The sequence below is a fragment of the Aythya fuligula genome, chromosome 14 (assembly GCF_009819795.1).
Source record: "Aythya fuligula isolate bAytFul2 chromosome 14, bAytFul2.pri, whole genome shotgun sequence".
Classification (NCBI taxonomy): Eukaryota; Metazoa; Chordata; class Aves; order Anseriformes; family Anatidae; genus Aythya; species Aythya fuligula.
Genome location: NC_045572.1, coordinates 12391094 through 12416624, shown reverse-complemented (window position 1 = coordinate 12416624; position 25531 = coordinate 12391094). Strand labels below are relative to the sequence as shown.

The 25531-nt window shown below is 42.4% G+C and overlaps 1 protein-coding gene across 4 annotated transcripts in view; it reads left to right on the top strand.

The window, feature by feature from the left end:
* Nucleotides 1-25531, top strand: part of SGCD (sarcoglycan delta) — a 204403-nt gene that overhangs the window by 48267 nt on the left and 130605 nt on the right. Inside the window, exon 1 of one of the 4 annotated variants that reach the window (XM_032196766.1) lies at nt 18277-18392. The exons of the other annotated variants lie outside the window; for them this stretch is intronic. The gene's annotated coding sequence lies outside the window, so the exon portion shown is untranslated. Of the gene's footprint in view, nt 1-18276; nt 18393-25531 lie in introns of those variants that run through there. 4 annotated transcript variants of the gene reach the window in all.

The window sequence follows — 25531 nt, the reverse complement described above, 5'->3', positions numbered from 1 at the left end:
TCTGTACTGTGCTCTTCATTAAAAGGATGTATTAACTGGTTCTACTGATTCCAAGTTGAAATAGGATATAATTATACTTTATAAACAAGCTCAGGAACTGATGAGGAGGAGAGAAAATTATTATTGAAGTTAGAGGATAGTATGTAATTTTTCCAGGATGAAGCACGAGGGGTTAGCCTGTTCAGCTGCTCCCCTTGGTGCTCTAACACTGGGGACTGAACGCAGGTGCGATCACGGTCCAGTTTAGTTATGGCAGTTCAGGCAAATTATAATTCTTGTTTACATTGCCAAGCAGCCCCATGTTGCACAGTGCGTAGTCCTAACCGAGACACCATCTCAGACACTTTTGAAGAGCCTGAAGAATGATATTTCATGGTTGTGCTACAAAACTCCTTTATTTAAGAGGCAGAAAAAGACACTGACAAAGCTGGTGTTATTAATCATGTGATACTAATCTCATATACAATGCTATACATAATAGTAGCATTATATATTCTCTGTTCTTCTGGCTTGCTTCACCTTAATCAGCCTCCTTATTGATGCTTGATTAGCAATTTTGTGATATCAGATGGAATTCAGCTCAGCACTGGGTCGTGGACCTGGGGTGAATGGTTGCTCTCAGTAGGAAGATATTTTTTCTGCAAAATATCAACATTTGCATCAGTGATTCTCTACATGACCTCCTTGCTTTTGATTTCCTATTTTTGCAATATCAGCTTTTTCAGACAAAATCAATGATGAGATGTATAATTAATTTTTATGTTTCAATTAAGTTTTCAGCTGCTCCAATACTTTTCATTATCTTAGTGCAATCTCTTGCTGCAACCAAACATTACAATGAAAAAAAATTGTTAATTAAATAATATAATATTTAAAAAGTCCCCTGCAAGTTGTTAAGCTAATTAAAGTTCAAGGATGCAAAGTGAAGATTATCAGATATTGCACAAAGAAATGTCAGGTAGAGCGAGGTATTTAGTAGGTCTCAGGAGCCTACAACAGCTTGGGGCAGATTCTGTCATTCTACAATATTTTGTGTGTCATCTCATCATCCTTCTGATATTTGATGCCATTTTCAAATAGCTGAAAGGCAGCATGACAGCTGCCTTGGAGAGCTCTGTGGTCTCCAAAGTGCTTCTGCTGGAGGAATGGAGGGCACCTAGAGAGGAAGGAGCTGAAGCTGATTGAATCTTCCTAGGATATTTCCTTGGGGAAATTCAATTTCTGGGTTCTGGGATTTGATGTTGGGTAGTGGGACAGGGCACTGCTGCATGTCTGGAAGTCAGCACTAGAGGTTAGCCAGTGTAGGGTAGCAAATGTCACTTTCACAGGGCACCAAACTGGAACTTACTCTGGCAGAAGATCACGAGGTTGAGTGACACGTTGAAGTCTTCATGAGCTGAGGTTACAGGTTGAACTGATATCACCAAGATAAATCTGGGATAATACAGAAAACTTCAACTTATTTAATACTTTTGAAACTGCCTTGTATTCTGAAGGGAAAAAAAAAAAAAAAAAAAAAAAAAAAAGCGCAATACTTTTCCTGCTGCTGGATAGGGAAAAAATGATGGTGCCTTGATTCTGCCAGTTTTTGTTTGTTTGCTTGCTTGTTTGTTAGCTTTTTGAGGAAACTCATCTTACTCTATTTCACTTGTACATTAATCTCTTCATTGGATTCTTGGGTAGACGACAGACATTGCTTAGTTGTTGTCTGCTTAATTATACCCTGTAATTTTGATTGACAGTGCAACATGCACTGAGAAGCAGCTGGAAATGTCTGTCAACTAGTTTAGAAACTGATGAGGAATCTCTGTCTTCTGCAGCAATTGCTTACTGTGCTGAATCTAGCCTAAATGAGAGGTGGGTAGATGGATGTAGGGGAAAAGTGAGCAGGCTTCACCCTGTTTCAGACAGCCAGAAATGTCTACAATACGCAGCATCTACTCACAGCAAACACTGGGTTCCCAATCCAAATGTGAGGGTTATTCACGAAGATCTTGTGTTTCTGTTTAAGGCATTAATTGGGATTTCTGCCTGATGGAGTGTATTATGAGGATGTGAGAATGCTTTTATTGTGATGACTCAAGATTCTTATAATGCGTTTGGCTTCTCTTTGTGTATTTTTTTTTTATAACTGATGCTCAGTATTTTAGTCAATTGTGCAAGACTCCAAATCATGAAGGTAAAAGGCACTTTCAATGACTTCTGGGCAGGGGAAAGGAACAATGAGCACATTAAGTTGAAAGCTGTGAGCTGTAAAAAGAAAAATATTGAACGTTAATGATACTGTGCCAAGTGAGAAGATATTAAAAATGGCTGGAAGACAATCTGGGCAGAGACAAAGCACCAAATTTGGTGCTTTCAAGACCACCTTCAGTGTGATGGTATTTGCCCTTTCTTCATCCCTTGCTTCTATTGCCTCGCCTTTCTTCTCAGTCTCCTCTTGATCACACTGGCAATGTGAGGGAGAAAAAGAACAAAACCAACAGGTTTTGTCAAAACTGTGGTATTTTTATCAGCAGACACTATTTCCTTGCTCTGAAAGATTCAAACCAGGAGAGTCTTTCCAGTGCGGAGGCTAAACATCTTTGCAGTTTTCCTTGTTTATTGGGGTACCACAAGCCATTTACTGGAGAGGGAATATCAGAGGCTGATGAATGTGTAAACTCAGGGAGAGGGTTAATGAATGTCACACACTCAACGGACTTATCCAGGTAAAAAAAAAAAAAAAAAAAAAAAACAAACAAACAAAAATAATCCTCACCCCTTTGGACAGCATTACTCCAGTGTATATTACCAGAAAGGAACAATATAGGTGGTGTATGTGTTTGCAGGGATGCTGCTCTCAGGTCTGGGACAGGAGGGAGAGGGGAACATGAGGACAACACTGAGGCCAATGCCATGTTGTGCCATTTGCAGCAGAATTACAGCTCTAGCTTTGACTTCAGCTCTCATTTTCAAAACTTTTAAAAGGACAAAAAGTGTAATGAAAAATAAGCAGGATTCTCCCTTCAAAACAAGGGGTGTAGCTTGCACGGTGATTTAAATAACTGTTCTTTCAGAAATGTCTGTGCAACATGACTTGGGTGATTTACCTTATGGTGGCTTAAAGCCAAGTGTATAATGAAAAAATTACTCGAGTGCTTTTTCCTTTTTGCTATCTGCTGATTTATTGGAAATGTCTTTCCTTCAAATAACTGTCTTGTTAACCCACGTGCTGCCAGCACTGTAGTAAAGTAGGTGAAACAGAGAGGCAGTGAATGCTGTTCTGTGAGAGAGGAAGCTTAACTATGGTTACTCTGTGTGTTTGTAATTTTGAAGGGAGAAAAAAAATAGTTTATGGAGTCTCAAGCATAACTGTTGCTCTGGAGATCTGGAAGCTCAATAGCCCAACATGTAGGGGGGAGGGGGGAAACAATAAACCTTTGTGATGGCATGCCTCTGCTCTTCTGACATGGGCTGGTTAAGCCCTGGACTTGTACTGCAATAATCATGCAGATACTCCTGTCCAGTTTGGGGCTGCTTGCAGTGTTTCTACCTCTTGCAGGTCAGAAACATGGGTCTGGACCTCCAGGGCTGAGTTTCATGCATGGTTACATCTTGCTAGTTGCCATGCAGGTACTTAGAGTAGCAGAGATGATGAGGAAAAATAAGGGAAACCAGTGCCATGTTAAAATGGCCCTTGTGCCTTATGGCTATAATCTCACAGCCAGCAAAAGACAGAAGAAGGAGGGGAGCTCGGTCCTGGCAGGGAGGCTTTGCTGTAACCCACTTGCTGCTAGCATGGAATACAAAAGCCTCGCTACCTGCAGTTCTTTTGTAAGAGACAGAAAATAAATTGCTGCTGTTGAACATTTTATTTGCACTTGCAGAATATTCATCCAGGGAGCAAAGGAAGCACCAGAGGAGAGTGATGAGGGCTCATTTTTTCTTAACAAGCCAGTAGGAAATAATGCCAGAATCAGGCACAGTGGAAGATTTTTGACAACATGGAAATTCCTCTTTGTGCGTTGCCAACCAACTCCAGCTCAGTGTGACTCCTCTCACCTTGAATCAACAGCAACTCCTAGCACTTCTGCAATTTCTTAATCAGTGGCTATTCAGAACAGCTTCATCCTTTGAACCTTTCCATTGTAGAGACAGACTGAAGGTGATGGCTAAGTAGCTCTTGTTTCTGTCCTTCTGGGGGATCAGAAAGAGACAAATACTAGCAGAGTTTCTGGATAGTGCCTTTGTTAGTTGATATGTGTAAATACGTCTGGAAGGCTTCTTTACAGCAATTAAAAAAAAAAATATGCAAAGAGGCGTCATTGATCTGAATATGTTTACACAGAAAATTAGATTTTTTTTCTAACTGTCAGAGTTGCTGAAAGATTTTCCTAAAAATATATCAGGGACTAAAAGGCTATGTTTTTTTGGGCAGGACTTGGTGGGGTTTACTTACTGGAAGGAATGAGGTGGTGTCTGAAATAACAGATCCATAGATAGTGATGCTCCTTTTAAATTGCAAGTCTTCTCTGGTCTCTCAAAATGGTTCACTTCCACCTCATGCTCTGCTGGTTTCACATATTGCTTTGTCCATCTCCCAGTTTCTGTGTATACCTGTGCCCACATCAGCAGATGGAGACCATATCCATGGCACAGCAGTGGCAGATTTTGTAGCTGCAGCCATTTCTCACTGTTTCAAGACTGAACAGGCATCTGCTGTTTACTTCTGGTGGATATCCAAGAGACAAATTGGAGGATACCAAAAACAGACTAGTTTCAGATTCTGAAAAGTAGGTATGCTAATGACAGGGTCATGGCTGATATTTCTTGTCACAGTTACAAAAGTTTTTGTGTTTGGGTTTGATGCGTATGGGTTTCTAACATGAAATTATATCTTCTTTTTTGTGTATTTTGACCTTTATTATACACAGACTCCAGCACAACAAGAATTTCATGCATGTGGATTCATGATTTTTTGCTTTGCTTTGAAGGATGCACGTTTAAGAATCCATAAAGATTTACACAAAGCAAGTCCCAAAACATGAGCTGAAGCCTTCACAAACAGACTTAGGAGTATTATCAGAGGCTGGAAATCCTGCAAAAGGGAACAAACCCTGAGACAGGAGCTGGTGATTGAGGGAAAGAATTCAGACCACATCTATAGAATTTTCCTAGTGGGAGTTAAGGAATGATTTGAAGGTGTACACAAAATGAGGGTTGGATCAGGGATTTGAGAAGGTTTAGCCAAAGGAAGTGGTCAAGCTGCAACAGTCTTTGCAATTGCAAGACCAAGGCGGAGTGTGACCCATAGTCTGACTGCCTTGGGCTTGCCAACAAAGGTGAACTGCCAGGGGAAGGGCACAGAGAAAGAAGTCAAAGCATCCCTGGCAGTGCAAGTCAGCTGTGTTGATGTGATAGGATTCAGTAGCAATTTTCTGCGGTCTCCCAGAGATGAGAGAATACACAGATGTTCTCAGTTCTCTAAAATAACACAGAAGCACTCTTGAGAGTGATGCTGCCTTTGGGGCTCATTTGTTTCATCTTTCTGTCGTAGTGCAAAAGGCATGGCTTTGAAGACAGAAGGGAAGAAGAGGTCTAGGAGGCAACCCAAGGAGCTCATCTTTCTCCTGGAAAAGGAACTGCCTTTTTAATGTCTGGCACAAGTCCTTCGGGGGATGTTACGGAGCTGGCTATAAATCTGAGGCTCGTTGGGACAAGAAAAGTAGCAACACCTTTACAGTTACCAGGCAATCCTTGGAAATGGGTCTGTGCATACAGATAAGAGCTGTGTTGTGTTGACACTGCAGCCAATTGCAAGGCTTGCTGAGCTTAGGCTCACTGATCAAGATAGTCAAGGCAGATTGAAGAGGCACCAAGATGACCTGGAATTTGACAAAAATTAAGTTGTTTTTTTCTCCTTGCATAAGACAGTGGCAGCTTGTGGGAGAAGAATAATGACAGTTCAAAGTCTTGTAAATATATGTTCTGCCTCAAAGTTGTGTTGGAAGGGGAATTTAATTTATTTTTTTTCCTGAAGCCTTGCAAATTAGAAGTGATAAATATTTGCATTCACAAATGCCCTGAAATCCCTACTCGGAGAAAAAAGAAAAGACAGAACAAGATTTTGAATTCAGTGGTTGATAAAAATAATAATAATAAAAAAAGAAGTCTTGGGGCTCTGAGCAAAACCTTATTTAATCTTTGTTGTATTCTCTGTTTCATTTGACTTTTTCCTGCTACTTCCACTGATGTCTGGTAGATGGCATTAGTGTATAACAAATTTCTTAAGTCTTTTTCTTATTGGAGGGGTTTTATTTTCATCCATTTTACAGATAATAATGCTGTCTTATTCAGTCTGAGCAGTTCTAAAGCATTTTTTTTCTCGATGTTTCAGTTATGTTTTGACTAAATGCTTGTATCACTCAACATGCCTTTTTTCCTCCTCCTTGTGCCATATAATTATTATTTCTTCTAGAGGGCATCAATCACTTGCAAAGAAAACAAACTTGGTATCTTAGGCTGACTCTGAATTTAGAAGGCCTTTTATATTCTTCATTGTTTGTATGCAGTACCACATTTATTTCACATTCCTTGGGCTTAGAAATGAGGACAGTACTCTGAAGGAAAAGAAAAATTTCTCACACAGAGAAAAGAAGATCAGATACTCAGAGTAGTAAATGGAGGTTCTTATGTACGGGGTTGAAGACACATCAGACTGCTCTGGAAAGACAGTGAAAATGAGCTTCATAAATATCCTTTATCTTTTTTTAGTACATATAAGCATTCTTATAGGACTTAATGGGACCTCCATGACACAAAGGCCATTTTGCATAGGAAAACAGGCAATTATTTCTGTCTATCTCCTCCTAGGGATTTTCTTTGTCTGGATGAGGAGATGAAAGTTTCATCCACAGGTGAATTATGGCAGTCAGGTTTATGAGGCTACCAGTAGCTTTAGCTTCATCAGTGCTCCCTAGGTAAGAAGTCTTTTGTGCTGAGATGCACATACTCGCTCTTGCTTTTAGCTTCAAGAAGCAGCTAATATTTTAGCAAACTTTTTAGAAGTGCTGGCTGAGACATTTGGAGGTGTGGGCCATGAGATTATCGATTATTCTTCCCCCCTCCTCCCCATTCCTTCCAATATTGAAATAAGACTTCTTTCTTGATAGACAACCAGGCTTCCAAAAAAAAAAAAAAAAATCCTGGTTCCATCATCGTTTTCTTTTCTTAACAGGCTAAAGCCCATTTTTCTCCAAGCTTTACATAACGGTAGTAGCAGGGAAAACTGGAGTGCTAAGGAACTGTTTTGTGGATAAAGTAACGATTTTAAATATTCCCCAAGAGGCATCTGTTTATAGAAGATGAGCCTTGCCAGATCAGATGTGCTTGATCGCAAAGCAGTAAAAAGGATAGTTATCTCTTTGAGATTAATTTTGTATTAGGAGTATATAGGTGTCAAACATGCTAAATACCAGATCTTATTGAATCCATCTAATAATGAGCAAATCATCAGCATAATTTTCTTGCATTTTCAACTACATTTTCTTGAGAGTGAAGCAGTTAGGAAAATTGTAAAGAGATGCCAGAATGTAATTGTGACAAATTTTATTGCTAAGGACTCCTTGGGTTCATTTCCATAGAGGAATGCAAATAGGATAGGTAGGGCTAACCTCGCTCTGGTCCTTGGTGTAAGGGCGTTATCATGTTGCAGACCTGCCAGACCCTGCATGGTCCCAGCCTCAGTGCCTGGTCTTACCTGTGCAGAGATGTTTTCCAGATAGGGAGTTTGGGAGTTTGTCCCTTACTATTTCACAGCATTAAGGTTGCAAAGATATTGAACAGGCAACCTGTTTGGATTCTGGACTTTGTTTAAAGAAGTCACTGAAGAATATTAGTCATGAGTTACTCCAGTTGTTTGTGGATAGCGTTGTAATTTGAGTCATGCAAAATGCTCATATATGCCTCTGTTAGAGAAGGCTTTTAAAACACAACATGTGCTCAAGCGCTTTGCTTGCACAGGGGCTGGCTGCAGCCTGCTGGATCCCTCCACTGACCTAGGAGGCTCCATTTTATACCATCAGCAGCACAGCACAGCCATGGGTGACAACCAGAGCTGTGCTCATGTTGCACAGGCTGATGTGGTTGACTGCTCCTGGGTAAGAGTCAAGTATTACTCAGCCTTAGCAAGGCTGCTTTAGTAAATACCCTTATTCATGTTTAAGCATGTTCAGGTTCACTGCATCACCACCAGCTGATGGGGGCTGATTTTAGCCTAGTGACAATCTCTCTTCATAAGGTGCTTAGATACCCTTCACCGAGATGTATGAGGCTTAAGTATCACTTAAAAATTTGCTATTCACTGCACTGCAGTGGATGAAAAGATGCAACACATATTCTGGTAACCATTTTTTTTTTTTGTAAAAGCTTCTAAAATATGTTGGTTTAAAAAGCATGTGTCTGAGAGATGTCTCAGTGCCTGCAAGCATTCCTTGCTGCAAAATACACAGACAGCTTGAGTGTACAGCAGATGAGGAAAGTGTGTGGGTGTATTTCTGTCCTTTTGCCTGCAACAACCTGTAACTTTCAGCATAAAGGTGTTATTTCTCATAGGAAGACAGCAGTGGGGCTTTTACTGAAACCCATTGAGGAAAGATTGACTAATTTCACGTGGGGGTCACCATCTGCAATATGAGCAGACCTGCTATAACAAAAGATTTACTTGGTTTCCAAAGCTAGTAGTCTTTATGGTGGTCTTCTATTATTATTTGCAGGCAGGTTGTCTTACAACTGTTATTGCACCTTTCCTTGGCCTCTGTCATATCTTACACAGTTACCAAAATACTACTGATTGTGGACTGCTATCAGATATAAAAATAGCACACTTGTAATGTAGAGCATTAAAATTCATAGACTGTAGCAGGGCTGTTTCTTGTGCTTTCTGGACAGGCCTGTTAACCTTTGACAGATTTGCCATGGAATTCCAGCTGTAGAATAATAAAAACAGGTAAGTGAAAAGGGGCCCTACTGGGAGAAAGTTTATGTGGCAGGATGATAAACCCGTAAAATTCAGGGACTGTTCCAGACCATGCTCCCTGCAAACACGCACGTTCCCCCACCTGCTCTCCTTTAAAGCCTAACTACCTGGATGATTTAGGTTAAAACAAACGCACTGGCTTTGCTGTTCTGTTGCAGGGAGATTGGTTTAACCTCTGTGTGGCAGCAGGCATGGAGACTTCTGCAACGCAGCGCTAAGTTGCTTTAGATTTTCTCTGATGATGATAAATAGCTGAAGGGGTGAAAGGGGGAAGCTTTGCTCAGCAGCGCTGATGTGAATGCAGGGCGCTGCTGTTTCATACAAGGGGGCAGATGCTCACTTCCTAGAGCAGCATGTTGAGAAACACTTAACCCCTGCCCCTGTCACATAGGAGTTGTTGCTGCAGAATTCACATCTAACCCACTGTAACAATACATTTTTTGTTCCTTAATATCATTCTACTTAAATATATATACACATTTTCACACACAGTAGAGAACAAATGTCTGCTCTGATTTCTCCTTATGCTGATATTTTGTAAGGAAAGGAGTTAAAAACATTAAGCCTTTTATTAGATCATCTTTGCCTTTGGAAATGGTTTTATGTTGGAAAGAGATTTAATTCTTCATTTTGCATATTTCCTGCTTTAGTGGAGGGAAAGTTTACTCTAGCTTGCATATATCTATAACCCACAGAAACAGAGAAGGGAGGACATTTCTGAACAATGAGAATAAGACACATGGGCACTTGTAAAATAGACAAAATCAAATAATCTCTTTTAATTTACAGTCAGAGACTTCACAGAGATTAACTATAATTGTAAATATATCTCTGAGTAATTGATATCTTGAATACTATTGAGAAGCATCCCAATTAACTTTTGCTTTTCATTTTGGGGAGAAAATATGTACAGGTAAAGTCACTCAGATTTTTAAAAGGAACAACTCCTAACTTCCTGACAGCTACTTTGCTCAAAAAATATGGCAGGGTGCAAGACACAAAGCCTCTCTCTCTCCTCTTCTCTCCTTGCCCTCGCTCCATCTGTGGTTCTTGTTAGACAACATCAGGAAATCCAGGAGGACATTTTTAGCCTGAAAGAATGGAGAATTTAGGGCAGAAATGATGTTAACATTAATCACAGCAGTGACGAAACTTCACTCCAAAATATACGAATGAGACAAGATTTCCCCTGTGTCCTACTAAGGAAAAAAAGATTCTGTGGCTGCCAAATTGTAGGGTACGTTCACCTGGTTAGGGAAGGAATCAAACAATGAACCAGTCATTTGTCTACCGTATAGAAATGAACGTTACAAGGTGAAAGTTGCTCCCTTCCTTCAGCTCTGCAGTAAAGATTTCTGCAGTATAGTTGGAGGATCCAGAGGCTGCTGTGCTCACAGGTAATCTAAGAGCATAACTGTAAGGTTAAAGGAGAAAAGATGGTGCCAAGAACAGAACTGCTTTTGACTCTGAGCTCTGCAGAGGAAGGGACAGGACATTTGTTTCTCTCTTCCTTCTGTCTTCCATACTCTTCAGGGCCACACATTTTTACACTTGTCCTTAGAGTGAGTCTTTGGCTTACAGAGATCTGGAAGGAGCAGCAGCCTTCGCTGACAGTGGAATGAGGGATAAGCCTTACCAGCTGCTGAATTAGAGAAACATTTGGAAAAGAACAGCAGACCCAAGTGCAAATGGTCTCATCGACTTTCTTGGACTTTTCAGCCCTTATGGCTGCTGTTGAGCCACATGAGAAAACCCCTAGCCCAGGCTCCAAGAAACTGGTCACATATGTAAAGGCATGAGGAAGCATCTCAGAAATTAATGGGTAATAAGCTGCAGTGACAAAGGGATTTCCCAATCAAATGTTTGTTTGTTTTTTACTGTTTGCGACATCCTGCCAATAACTTAAGCAGAGATGCTGAGATTGGTAGGCCTTCTGCTAGATTTCTGTAGGCAATTCTGAGTCTGGAATTTTTGCACAGTGTCCTTTTCATGGTCCTCACAGATATGCATCTACCATATTGAATTCTCTGGCAGGGTTTAAGGTCAGTGGGATTAGTGATGTACAAACATGCTTTTATTTCTCAGACCATTACATCTTTATTTTCTTCCCTCTGTCTCACACATTCCACACAGTCTCAGTTTAGCTTAATGTTCCTATTAATTTGCTTTCTAAAGCTTCCCCCTCATTCTCTGTTGAAACTGAAAATATGTGAGTGTATGTGCATGTGTGCATTTATTTTTATATAAGCATAATACTTCTTCACTCTGCTACATCCAAGTGTCTGCATACTGTCATGAGCTACTCTATGAACAGTATGTGTCTTATCACCTCCTGCAGGATATAAGCAGAGAGAAAGAATTTGCAAAACTTGGCCAAAGATCGTCCATAATTTTGATTACCAGAACTGCTGTCTCCTTGCTTCATATTCTAGTGTGTATATTGTGCATCTGGCTTCAGCCTGATGCTGAGCAGCTAGCGCTGTTATGGGAAGAGGAGGGCAAGAGCTCTCCTTTGGCACAGGTATTTTGTGTGAAGGCCACTGCTGCCCATCTCAGGGGGCTTACACAATCATGGAGAAGTCTCGGTATCCAGACTGGCATAGCACAGCTCATTAAAGCAGGTGGCCTTGGCCAGGGCTGTTTATAGACAGACAGTCTGCCTTCCTGGTGTTCTGCAAGAGTCCTGCTAATTGCTTCGTAAAAGACAGGCTGCCTATGAAAATTGTTTCGTACAGCCAAATTTGGATGCATCAGGTGGTGTTAAACTTTGTGATATAATAGGACGTCTAAATGTAAGAACAAGCAGAGCTTCTTTCTTGATGGAATAAAAATAGGCAGGAGCAGAAAGGAAAAGACTGTGATATGCAGAGACTCTGCTTGACCAGCAAGTGCTCTCTGCATTAAATGCAAGCAGCATGGCATATCCATACTGCAAAAATCCCCATCACAACAGACCTGACAGAGAAACTGAAACTCTCCCCACCCCCTAAAATGATGATAGCAGGCTAAGGTGAGGATTTGTCTTCACTGGGGCATACATCTAGCAGCAGCTTAGAGAGCAGCTGTGTGCCTTGAACCTGATTTCCGAAAGAACTAAGGGTGAGGCTGCTCAGATAAGAGTAATAAATTTGGGTACCATTAAGACCGTAATAAAAGAATAATTATTGGTCTGGTCAACTGCATAGTTGCTGTTATGTCTGTATGAAATTAATCTTCATGGTTATTTTTTCTTTGTTGTGTTTTTTTTTTATGCCAGTCCCATAAGAAAGGGAGCAACCAAGGAAGTTGTATGCCTTTGCATGGTGACATCCATTCAGCTTCCTTGTCATGCTAAACATGAAGAGGTTCTACTGTTTGTAAATGAAGACCTTTCTGATTATTGATAAATAACTTCTGGATGGGGAGTATGACACATGCTGGCTGGAAGAACAGGGCTCTGTAATAGTAATATTGCCTTGAAATTACAGCCCACGTAGTTTGAGAATGATTCAGGATAATTACATTAATGTTGCCAGAGAAATGAAAAGGAACACTTTCCATTTTACCTATTAACTAGCTCTACTGGCCTTAAATTATTTCTGCGAAGAGCCTGCAAATGGCTGAAATCATCAGAATAATTACAAAGCACTGGTTGGGGTCGGGGGGTGGGCTGGATGTGGTCCCAGCTGCGTCTCTACGGCCAACAGGTAAACACTGCTGCTGCTTTTGTGGAAAAAGGAGCACTGCACAGAGCTTTCTGATGAGGTGCGCTACAGTCTGCAAATAGGCTCAGGGAGTTTGCAGGTCCCAGACCCTAAGGAGAAAACAGCCATTAGGAGTAGGTTGCTCTCAGTACAGGTGTTACACATCAACCCCTGCAACATTATGCATGAGCCTGCTGTTATTCTGGCACGGTAGATAGTTGAATTGAATTTCCATCCTCCCTCCCCCTGTTCTTCAACTCTTCTGAGCTTGTGCTGTGGAAGATTTCTGCCTTTGGTGATGACTTTTTGCCACCTCACTCCTTGTATTATAGCAGTGGCAGAGATGTGGGGGCACCTTTTCAAAATTCCAGACCCTGAACTGCAGCTCTCTGGGTCTGGCCTCTCATAGGACTTCAGTCCTTCACTTCCTTGAACCTTCCACCTGAGTTTCTCTTGTGCTTTTAGCCCTGTACAAGTGGCACTGACTGCTGGCCTGATCTCCCATTTCCCAGCTCATCTGTCAAATGAAACTAGGACTTTTTGTTTCCTTTACTGTCATACTTCTGTTGGCAAACTCGAACAGAAGGGGCAAAATTTAGAACACATATCTAAATAACTCAGTGTCGTGTGAAGCAAGGTTTCCTCTTCAGGGTCGCTTCTGCCATTACTGAAATTTCCCATCTCCATGATAGTCAGAGAATTCTTGAATACTTGCCTATGAGAGCAGGGCTGCAGAGGTGTCATCTCCATGCCCCTCCTTATTTCTTTGCCTTTAATTTCAGGGAATTGAAAGATCTTGTATCTCATAACCAGTCCCGTATTTATATTTTCCTACTAAAATGTAGCCATATTTATCTCTGAAGAAACTAGGGTCGTGGGTGAGGATGCAGACACTCCAGATCTGGCTCTCCCAGCTCACTGTTGTGTGCATGCAGTTGGTTGGTCTCCAGGCACAAGTTGCAACAAGCTCCTTCCAAACACAGACACACCACAAGTGCTTTTTCATTTTTCTTCCATTTCCTTTTCACTTGTCCAGCAAACCCATTTTGGGCCTGATGACCTCTGTGCCTTCATCCACTTCATCCAGTCGCAGCTGCAGCCCTTAAATAGGACTACCTGCTAATAGCTCCCTACCCTCACATCAGACCTTCCTTCCCTGCACACGGATTTTCTCCCTCGGTTGAACCACTCCTATCCTATAACTACTGATGTTAGCTAAACAAATGTTGGCATCCCCTTTTTCCCCTTCCTTTGTCACTAGGTTGCCCTCTGTCCCATCTGAATGCTCAGAGCTGGGCAAATCCGTGAGGAATGCCCAGAGCTTCCCTCCAGCAGCTTGCTGTTCCTTGCCCGAAAGAGTTAACTTTCTAATCCATTAGCTACCTTAATTCTGCATTTAAGGAAATTAAGCTCAAATGAGTCTTGAATTCTCCCTGTACACATGGATACGCAAGAGATCTGTTACAGGAGTCCAAGGCTGAGTATGATTTAAAATAATAATAATTAAGCAGATAATTTCTTTCAATTTAGAGTTTAAAAACATGTGAACATTTATATTTATTTGGTTGTGATGTTTCAAGAGATTGAATGGATTAAAAAAGTCATTTGGAGAAAAAGCTCGTACAAGGAGTTCCTTAATTATCTCTTTCAGATATTAAAATTTTCATTTTGAATTCTTCCTCCAGTCCAGGTGCACACACACCTGCGCTTACATGCTGCTACTTTCTGCTTGGTTGTTTTGCACTGATTTTCTTAGGAAGGTGTTGGGAATGCTTCAGCAAGCCCCTAGAAATGTGCATAGCATGAAAATCCTGTGAGTTTTGATTTGTATGCAAATAGATATTATCAGTTAAACAGAATTAGTTATGTATATTGCTAAGTCAACAGTAAATATTAAATCATTTTCAGCTACATCCAGAAAATGCTGGAAGGCAAAATGCAGGTCAGGTTCAAATGGTGGAAAAGGAGCTTTCCTGTTTCTGAGTCCTTTTTGCCAGTGTTACAGATTAGTGTTAGGGGGTGTGTTTCCAGTCACTTTAGGTCTGGTTTTGATCTTTTTGAATACTGAGGTTACTAATGCTAAGTGGCTAGATAAGGAGGTTGGGTTAATTTCTGTGATTCCTGGAGGAGCCCTGTCCTGGGGGTTAATGCAGGGGAGGTTGTAGCAAAGTGCCAGCAGTGGGTGGCTGCAGGGCACACTCCAGACTGCCAACTGCTGCGGTTCCTGTGGTGCTGTGAGTAACCCCCCAGTGGCTCCCGCTGCCAAGGAAAAGATGTAGAAAGGTGTGGTGGAGAACGACAGCATGCAGCATGTGGAACAAAACGTGTAAATGTTGCTGTGCAAGCTGCAGGTCTCACGAATTTCCTGGTGTAGAAATTCATGGATCTGCTGGAGGGGTTCTCCTGCACCAAGTGGAAGTTCCTACACATTGCAATCTCCAGCTGCAAAGATACTGGAGCTTTGGGGGGTTAATTTGTTTTTATCTTCCCAAAGAGCTCTAGTAGCTGCTTTTTTTCTTCTTCTTTTTTCGTTAATCCTCATAACCCTGCCAGAACTGACAAATAATAGCAGTTACGCAGATAGTTATGTCGACATCAACTTAAGTTTTACGCTTGCAAGGTTCATATATTTCTGGTAGCACTGGCAGTAATACAAATAATAGCTCAGTGATAGAAAAAAGAGCAGTCCCTAAGCCACAGTTCTGATGCTTGAAGCATCTTTAAGCCCCATACCCAAATGAGAAAGAGATAAAAACAACCTAGTCAAAGTGGCTTAGCTTGAAGGAGCATTTTATGTGTTACTTGATGACAAAATAGTTAGACATTAATGCAGTTTACAGTAAGACACCCTTAAGTTATCAGTGAGGTTGATGTGATGCCTGACAGATTTAATGTAAATATTTATAGACTTGGCCTACTAATTATGCCAATGGAAAAAAATGCAATATTAATGCTGTCACCTCCCCACATCTCTACCTGCCAGCACGCTGCTAGCTCGTATAAATATTCTGAAGTTAGTAAGTAAAGCACATAAACAGAAGAGATCATTTACATTTTTAATAAGGGATTAAGTTATCTCCAGCGGTACTTTCCAGCCCACAGATGTATGGGAGGCCTGTGGACTGTTCCCCAGGGAACTGTGAAAAATGACAGAAAAATAGAGTTTTGCATAGAGTATCTGGAAATCTCTCTCTGTGAAATCATTGAAGGGGTATGCACCACCTTTGGCAAATATTTGGGGATCCACACTGAGATAAATTTGAAAACCACTGATTTACCATATTTGTATAAAGAACTGAGTAATTTCAGAGTACCCTACTGCCATGTGGTAACTGATCTGACAATTAGTCCTGCTGGGAGCCAGCCTGCTGTAAGAAGGCCTGGACCACAAAGCACCGAAGCACGTGCTTAAAGTAAAACCCATACCTTGATCCACTGAAGTTCCTGCCTGTCACCATACATAACTGGTTTGCTGAACAAAAGCCATGGGGAAATTTAAAGCAGAAGGCAAGGACTGCTATCATCTTGCAAACAGCTCTGCAGATGCCCGATTGTCTTTGTAGGACTGGAAATCTAATTACGTGAATCTGCAGCTCATATTTTTCTATTTCAATTTATTTATACTAAGAGACTCCAAAGACTTTCGGCGCTGGTGGTTTCAGCCATTACTGTCTGCCAAGCCGAAGAATATTATCATTGCCATTGTAGCCTGTTTAGGAGACTCTCTTTTAGCTGCATCAATGCTCTCCTGATTTGCGATCCAAGAGTCTGTGGTTTCTGTTCTGGCACAAACTGACTCCTCACAAGCTGTGCAAATAAATCTGAAACGCTATCACCACTGGTTGTGTTTGTCGGCTTGTGTGCCTGCCTTTTGCTTGGCTTATAGTCTTGAAAACTGAGGCAGAAGGATCAGGTGGTTTCATAGTGATGTTTCTTCTGCAAAGCAGCATCTTGTTCCGTGTATTGTCCTGCTGAAGGCGGTGTGGTTCAGGTGCTCATCCAGGCTGTCAAAATCTGGCCACGCACACTGCCAGGGCACATTGGCAATATTGCCAAGCAATGTGTGCTCTTTGCAGGAGTTAAGAAATGGGCATTTTGGGGCCAGAACAGGGTGCAGATAAAAACCAGGCATGGTGCTAACACAGTAGCTCTTAAAACAGGTTGGATGGAGGAAGTAGGGCAGGTCAGCAGTACAGGCATCCTTTGTGTGTGATGTGAGCTCTCGTCCCCAAGTACAGATCTCTCCTTCCTGCTGGGTAAATAAGTCCTAGCTGTGGACCTAGCCCAAAGTCAATGGAAGGCAACAGGCTTTCTACCACATTCAATGAGCCCTGGATCAGACCATCCACAAGGCACTCTGTTTTCAATCCCCAGCTGCATTTGTCTCTTGTAAACACTTCATCCAGACTCTGCACCTCTGTAAATCACAGAACAGAATAACCTGATAGAAGTGGAGTGCACGGTTTTGAAAAGGAACATTAAGAGGGAAAAAATATAACTCTCTCTCTTTAAACTGTCTCTTTTCTATATTGTTACCTTGACAACTCTGCTGCTGTGTTTCATCTTTGGTGGGACTTAGCTGTGGTGGAATAAGGAGGACATCCATGTGCGTTCCCACATCTACTCCGGCTCTGCTTCACAGGCACATGCCAGGCACAGGGCATCTCGAGCTGCAGAGCTCACGTTCGCTGCCTCGACCCATGGTGCTGGCTGGAAATGATTACAGATATTAAGAACTGGGACCCATTCTGATTAAAGGTATAACACTATATCTTCTATTTCTTTTCCTTAAGCCAACACCAGAGCAATGGTAATGCTCTTTGGGGAAAAAAAAAAGATGCAAGGTGCTTAAAATATTTTTAAAGGGTTAGGACAGCTGGAAAGCAGAGAGGGATGAAAGTACTCAAAAATAGTTGTATTATTTTTAGTATAAGCAGATATGGGACTATGTGTCAAGATTAGGATACAGTCCTGATGTGCTGAACTGAGTCTAGAGATGCTAAAAATATGCTTTCTTTTCTCACAATTCTTAGAAGTGGTAGAGGCAAAGGTATGAGGAAAGTGGTGGTGAATTGGAATTTTAGTTCCTGTGTTTCCTTGCATACTGGGGTTTGGCTCAGCTGACTGTTAACCTAGGCACCCATGACCACCGATACCAGCAAAACATGATGAGGCAGGGTGAGGTGTTAGCTGTGGGAAGGGAATCCCTCTCGACCCCTTTTCCTTCTTCCCAAAGAAAATCCCTACCAGCATAACCTTTTTATTCTTTTAGACAGAAATGGCTAGAATTTAACAGAATAGCTGCAAACGCAAGCCACGCAGACTCCTGGGCTGAGTGCAGAAAGGGGTGTCTGTGTACGAATGTGTGTGCAGAGAAGGGGGCTTTTAATGCAAAACACATGTGTTTTCAATTGCTGTCTGGAGCCAGACCAGTAGCTGTAACTTGGCCTGACAAAGCCTTATTGAAGTACAGACACTGTGGTTTCAAAGCAGTTAGAAAAAGAACGGGAATGCTGTTCAGGAAATTCTTCAGGCATGGGCAGGGACTTGGCTGCAATTCTGCTGGTGGAAAATCTGACAGGGGCAGCTCATGAGCACAGGCCAGGCCTCGTGCGGCTCGGAAAGCAGTGCTGCATCTTCCTCCGAGCCTCCAGCGTGGCTCCGGGCTTTCATCTCCCACCGAGAGAGAGGTAAGAGCCGCATTGTTCCTTCCCGGGGCAGCCGGTCGGATTTGCTGCGCGGCTGCGCTTCTGCAAAAAGGCTTCTTGCTTTCAGAGCATTGTTTAGTGAGAAAGTGGAGAATGTGCAGCTGTGGTATATTTGCTGAAGGATTGGAGGAGTTTGAGGCTGGGTGTTGGTTTCTGGCTAACTTTGCTTCAGCGGTAATTCTGCAGGCAAAGCAACTCTTGCGCTGCATCTCTGGCTGGGTGAGCGCTGTCACAGAATAACTCCCAACTTGTGCATTTTGGGCAGTACGTCTGCTTATAACCTGAAGCCACTGAAAGGCTGGCTCTGTACCATGTGTCACTAACAGATTTTAATGAAAAATGCTATTCAGTCATGCTAAATATGTTTATACGTATATTGTGTTACAGTTGTTTGATGGGTTGAAGGCGTACTTGTCCGGGGGTTATCACGCAGTTAGTGACTATCCCATCACCTGGTACAGCCAGGCAGGGCAGAGAGGCACTAGTTGGGTAACATTCATTGCCTTGTGATTTCTATGCTTATTATTTCTGTGTTTTATAAAATGCTAGCAAATTGCAACAGCCAGCACAGTTAGAAACCACGTACTGCAGATTAGAAGGAAAAACATTAATTTAGTGCCTCTTCTATCTGCAGCCTCTCTTCTGATCTGCGTTTCTTTCCCCAGATAACTTTAGAAACATGATAAAAAGCTCACTGTCTCTTTAGGAGCCTGCCAGAATGAGGCAGGGCTCTCATCCCTTTAGTTGCAGCACTGAAGCCTGCCTCGCCTTGCAGCAATCTCTCCACCTTATAAGGCAGCCTTGGGGCCAGGAGCTTGGGCACGGCGCGTTCATCGGGGCTGGTGGAGGTGTCAGGGGGAGTCCGCCTCTCGCAGCTTCAGAAACTTTCTTACTTCTCCCAGTGCTTTCTCCACAGATTTTCATAAGTTATTTAATGTATCGATGTAAACTTCTTTCCATGTTTATTTTTTTTTTCTTTAAACAAGGAATGAATTAAGGATATTAAATTTCAGAGGGGAACAGTGATAAGTGTTTCTGGCTAGGTTCATGGGGGAAAACCCACAGTTTGCTTTTCCCACATCCAGCAGGACTACATGTACAGGACCTAAATACTCATTCAGTCTGGTGATCCAAGACGTTCAGTGACAAGATGAGGTTGGCCACAAAAGTGCATCAGATCCAGTGAGGGCCAGGGTGAGAGCTTTCTCTTGGTCATGATGGGGAAGTGTGTACCTAGGGTAACTTCAAGGGAAGGCAGCAGGTTCAGGCAGGCTGCAAACCCAATCTGGATGCAGCAGGATTCAGTAGATTTAGATCTTCAAGGGGAATAGTGTCTGGTAAATGCACACACTGTGTGTTTGATGGAGGGGAAAGAAGAAAGGGGTTTGGGAATATCTTCTTGCTACCACACCTGTTTGGTCCTGTAAAAGTGCTGGTCAGCTGAAATGGGCTGGTTTGAACCAAGTCAGGGCTTTGTTGGTTTGGTGTGTAGGAAGTTTCCTGGAGGCTGATGGGGGCAAATGTTACAAGAGGAAGGAAAGAGATGAGCTGCAGAAGAGGGAGACATATGATGAAAATGAAAAGGCTCAAAGCTTGCTTTGCAGATAATACACCTGTGGTGAAAATGCTGTGTTAAATGAAGTTCTCGTATGATCTGGACTGTTTGAGCCTGCACAGCCTGCCATCTTACCCTGCAGACTTGGAGCTTTATTGCTTATCTCAGCAGCTGTTAATTCAGGCACCCAGACAGCCTGTTAACTTCTTCACTGCTAGGTAGAAGCTTAGTTTTTTTTGAAAAAATGAGAAAAAAATCAAGTTCCTGCCTCTGGTCATGTATTATCCTACCTCACAAATCTAATCATCTGGCATTTGAAGAGCCAGAGAGACAGACGGGCTAGAATATGCCTGTCAGCTCCTAGCTTTAGGGGTGCAGTGTCTGGATTTGGGATGACTGAGCATCCAGATGGGCTGTTTGCTATACTCCATGCTCTCACAGGACCCTGCTGGAGACACAGGTGAGTTCAGGCAGAGCAGGGAAGGCTCTTTGCAATGCCTGGGCTGGATTTGATCGAGAGAGGTGGCCGCTTCCTCCCTATCTTTGGCAGGTCCTCTTGGGCCTCCCTCTGCGAGAGATGTCTTTTCTGCATCCCCACCCAGGTCAAGTATTCAAGCTTTGCTTTGTGTCCAGAAGGACTGAAGGGTGTGTGCATGCATGTGCACCTGTGGACAAAGATCTTAAATCTGTAAGGTGAAAGAGGAGGATCCCATCTTCTTGCAAGCACACAGATGAGAGAGCCACAGGCACACCCTAAAATGTACATTTCTTCTTCTGGACCTTCCCAAGAGCAAAGTAGGAAGCAAGTGTGTCTGTGCAAATGAATAAATGGATGAGCACAGTAAACACATTATATGGAGGGAAGATGCAGCAGAACAAGGTTTAACTTTAGAGAGCATATATCCAGGATCACTGCAGAGACTTTACTCTGGCTCTTGGCACACGCTTAAGCCCACAGTTCTTGCTTCCTGCCATGCTGTTTGGGTTCCAGCCACATAAATCCATATTATGATCCTGCTTTGCACATTCCTACAAGTCGTATCTCTTTTCTTGGTACTGTGGGGTGAGAGTATGCTGGGACAGAAGTCTGGAAAATATCACCTCCTGTAGCTTGCCTTCTGATTCAAACTCAGTTGATTATATCCCTCTCGCTGTTCCCACAGCCCCCTGTAGTCACACCTGCTGCTGGCTATTTTAGTGTAGTTCTCATATTTGTTCATCCTGCTTTGAGACACTCCAGTGGGAAAGAGCTTTTATAAACTTGGCACAGATGGACATAGGCTTATGATTGCTTCACATCATCTGAGTAGTGCAAAGGAACCAGTGTGTGAGGCAGCAAATACAGGACGATGTTTGCATGCAGTGTGAATGTACTGCTGCAAATCGGGGGGCTTTTTGTGGAAGGCATTCTTTGCTGGCTAGCTCAATATATAACTCACTGAAGTCATTTTTTTTCTTCCTTGTTAACTTTTCTTTCCATTTTCTCTTTAATTCTAAAAAAGAAAAATATCAAGAAGAGGTAGCTATCAAGAAAAAGTCTGTAATTTGGAAGAAACACTCATAAATAAGAAAACAGACATGTTTGTCTTCTCAAGAGAAGAGAAACAATAGTAACATCACGTTGCTCACAGACTCTTGCAGCACTTCAGAATAAAATACCACCTTAGGTTTAGGAGACACTATTCAGAGATGGAGCTGCCTGTTACTTTGTTTTGTTCTGGCAAACTCTAATATGTTTATAGCTTTTGCTGTAAGTGCTCCTTGAATGCAAAGCAGCAACTGAGCAGAGCAGAAGCCCCATGCTCAGCTTTTTGTTCAGTCCACCTTCTCAAAGCTCCTGGTTTATAAACTGAGGCTTTTGTGGTGCCCTTGTTGAATTTCTTGTTGAAATGCTGTCAGCCCTGGTGACTGGGGAAATTACATGAGCTTTTAAGACATTAAAGGTAGGGAAGAGCCTCAAGTGTTGAGGGATTGGGATCAGAGATGCTTTATGATGAATCCCCAAGGTCTCCGCAGCTCCCTGTGCTGAGTGAGTCCAGTTTCCTAGAGATAGTTCAGAGATGGGAATGGCAAAAGAGGTATTTCTTAGTGGACTGTTGGACTGTTCAGACCAAGCAAAGTTCGTTGATGTGCAAATATCGGGCTGGATGTTTGAAAAACCCTGCATGTGACGTACCCTGATGAGAGAAACTAGTCAGAAAATAAGAAAATGTTATTTAAGATGTTTCCTTCCTATTTTTGTCTCTCTGGATGTGTAACACAGTGCTATGACACCCAAGAAATGTGTATTGACTGTTGATGGTCTTCACAGCTCATGGGAGAACCTGCTCCACACGTAGAGGAATGGCAACTATTGACAGAAGCAGAGGGACAAGCACAGAATGAGGATTTCAGTTTTGGGGACCAGAAATCATTTTATGGTCACGATGCTGGTAGAATAACAGACCTGGGGGTGTCAAGCTTGAGAGAGAGTTTTATGGGGAGTGAAGAGGCAAAAAGTCTTGTTGATAGAAGGCTCAAAAAGTGTTCTTCATGCCAAATTTTGTTCGCAGTCACACTCCAGAAATGTCTGTTGTTTTGAATCTGGTGGATAGTGTGCAGATAAAAGGCAGAGAAATTAAAGAGGTTGAATCTGCAGAGCATTTAGAGCTAGCGAACACAAGTACATTGCCTTCCAGTGATATGACAGAGAACACCTCTGCGGGTTTTTTTCTCATTTTAGCCAAAAGAAAAGGTTTCTGTTTAAAAAAGCAAAGGGAGAAAGAGAAGAGGATGTCAGTTACATGGATACAAAGAGAGGGCAGATGTGGGAGATGTAGGTCCAAGGCCCAAGGGAATTTGAGCCCATCTCTCTCATCTCTAGAAACGTGTTCCTATCACCACGATACAGGTTAGCCTGGGGTCAGATGCTCTTGGTTTTTCTGATGAAACTGTTACACCTCGGTTATATGCAAGCAGGCAGCTAAGCAAACTTTCTGCAAGCACACCAGCACATTTGCTGTGCCAGCCTCTTTCTGGACTATGTTCACCTTCTGTACACCTGCTGATTTTGACTAGAGACCCTTTTGTCCCCTATAAGTATGGGTCTGGCTCAGCGCTCATAGTTTCCATGTAAAATTTATGGAAATCAGTTTGGCAAAAAATACATGGAAATAAATGCAGCCTTCCCCAAACCTGCTGCATCCCCACCTTCACCACCCCTGCAGTCCCCACGGGAAATCTCCATCACATCCAACCCACTTTGGTGCACAATCCTGCCAGGCTGTGCAAGGAGGAGGGGGGACGCAGCCCCATGCAGCAGGGTATGGGCACAGCCACAGCCACTGTCACTGAGCTAGGACTGGCCTCAGCAGTGCTGCAGTGCCAGCGGGGAGGTTGGCGTTTTGGCTGGGGACACAATACACCAAGGGAGGAGAGGTGCTGTGTGAGCTGCACAGGACTTAGGAGCTTTAGGTCTGTGAAGCAGTGAGTCATTTTGATGAGCTCTAGAGCATTTTCAGCTGTAAATTTCAAGTGGGCTCGAAAGGGAGAAGGCACCTTCCCCGATTGAATCCCCTTTCAGCCTCAAATTATTCTATTACTAAACACGCATGATTTAAACGCTGATCAAAGAAACCCCCATGGCACAGAAACGTTATTGATTCCTCTTGTTATGCCTCACCCTCTTGATAGCCCTCATTGAGCCTACAAAGCTGGCATAGCCAAGAAACATTACAGCTATGGTATTTGCAAGGGAAAGATGTTTATCTGTCTTGGTGCACATAAAATGTTTTTTCTGATGAACTGGTGAGCCAGGTTGTGTCCAGAGCAAGTGGTGTTCTGCCTGCGAGATGTTACTGCAGGGGCAGGAGGAGGTGGTGGAAGGGCAAGGGGCCATGTGATGAAGACCTAGTGGCACCCACTGCCTTAACTAGTGGCATCTGATGTGAGTTCTGGAAACCGAGTGCCAGTTCTGACTTGTGATGCCTTTCAGCTGAGACTGATTTCAGCTTTACTGAAGGAATGTGCTGAAGGTTCTTTGCCAGAAGGAGTCAGCAAGCAGTCAGTGTGGATCAGGGCATGCAGTGCTGTTACTCTTCTGGTGTTCTTAATAAAATGGATAAATCTTTCTTGTCATGGATTGGATCTTGAAGGTATGCTAAAGTAAAAAGATGAATAGTTTATCTGACTGGGCTGGATTTTGTATTGCACTCTGTTTGCAGTGTTTGCATCCAGGGACTCTGTAAAGCTATTGTGCAAAAACTTATTACCCATTTTTATGGTTTGTTTTTTTTAACAGTAAGAATTCTTTGAAGAGTATCCAGGTTCCAGGCTATGCTTTTGTAGTCATGGTAATGCTGTCTGTGGCTAAACTGTGATGATTTGGCATCCTGTATTTTTTGTATGGTAAATGTGGTGCTGATAGTCCAACGTGGCATACATGTGGTCGGAAGCCTTCTCGTGGCAGGCAGATGCTTTCAAGCCTGACTTTTGGGGAAGGAGTGCCTTCCCCCCCTGCTATATTTGCTTCAGTATTTTGTTTTCATAGCTATTATGAAATTAGGTAGTGCTTCCTAATAATAATAATAATAAAAAATCCCATTAAGCAACTAGCAGCCTTTGCCCTTAGCTCAGTAATTGAAAAGGGGGTGTACCTTGCTAAACAGAACTACTGGATATCCTTTCAATGTAATGCTTCTTTTCCAGTGCCTAATTTGCTGGTTATGCCTTCATAATATGAGTCAAGAGAAGTTGGTAAAATGTAAATTATGACTAGTGTACTTCTCCCTTCTGCACAAAACAGATTATTGATAGTGGGTGCTGCTTGTTCCTTAAGCAGGTGCCTTACAGTCCTTGTTAGCCTACACATTTGCTTAACATACCTTGGCACTCATCACTCCTCACGTTTTTCTCTTGCTGAAGAACTACAAACATGAGCATTTTTGCTTGGTAGCCACAATTTAGGAAAGAATGCTAGCTAGAAATCGTGTAGCTTTAAGTGTAGCTGCATGAGAGCTTATACAGAGGGAATGTCCCATCTATGATTTTCATGTTGTTTTCTTGTTATAAATTTATACTATATTACTAGGTCATGTTCACCATGTGTGTTGTAGTACTTCAGTTGCTCTATCTCTGTCAGGGCAGCTGTGAGCTAAATATTTTATCTAAACCAGAGAAATTCTCAAGATCAGGCTCCTGCGTGGATGCAAGTTGCTTTTTGTGGTTATGTTCTGTTCCTATAAATTTCTTGAATGCCTGCAAAATTTTCCCCCACCTGAATATGGTGTTTTTGCTCTCGTAGTGATTGCAGGGGGGCAGTGGGAGGAAGGGAGGTGGGGAGAAAGAATAAACAAGTTTTGCAATAAATATTTTGAGCTGGGTATTTCATTCTGTTTCGTACTGGTCGGACCCCTTTCAAGATGTGAGAGGGTTAGACGTGCAATTTATTCATTTTCTCCAAGGGAGAGGCTGCATTTAATATGTGCTCTCCAGGATCCCCTGTTAAAATATTAGGCAATAAAATCCTTGACGGTACAGTAGTTGTTGTTATAATTTCCCTCAGGTAGTGCAAACTGTAATTTATTGT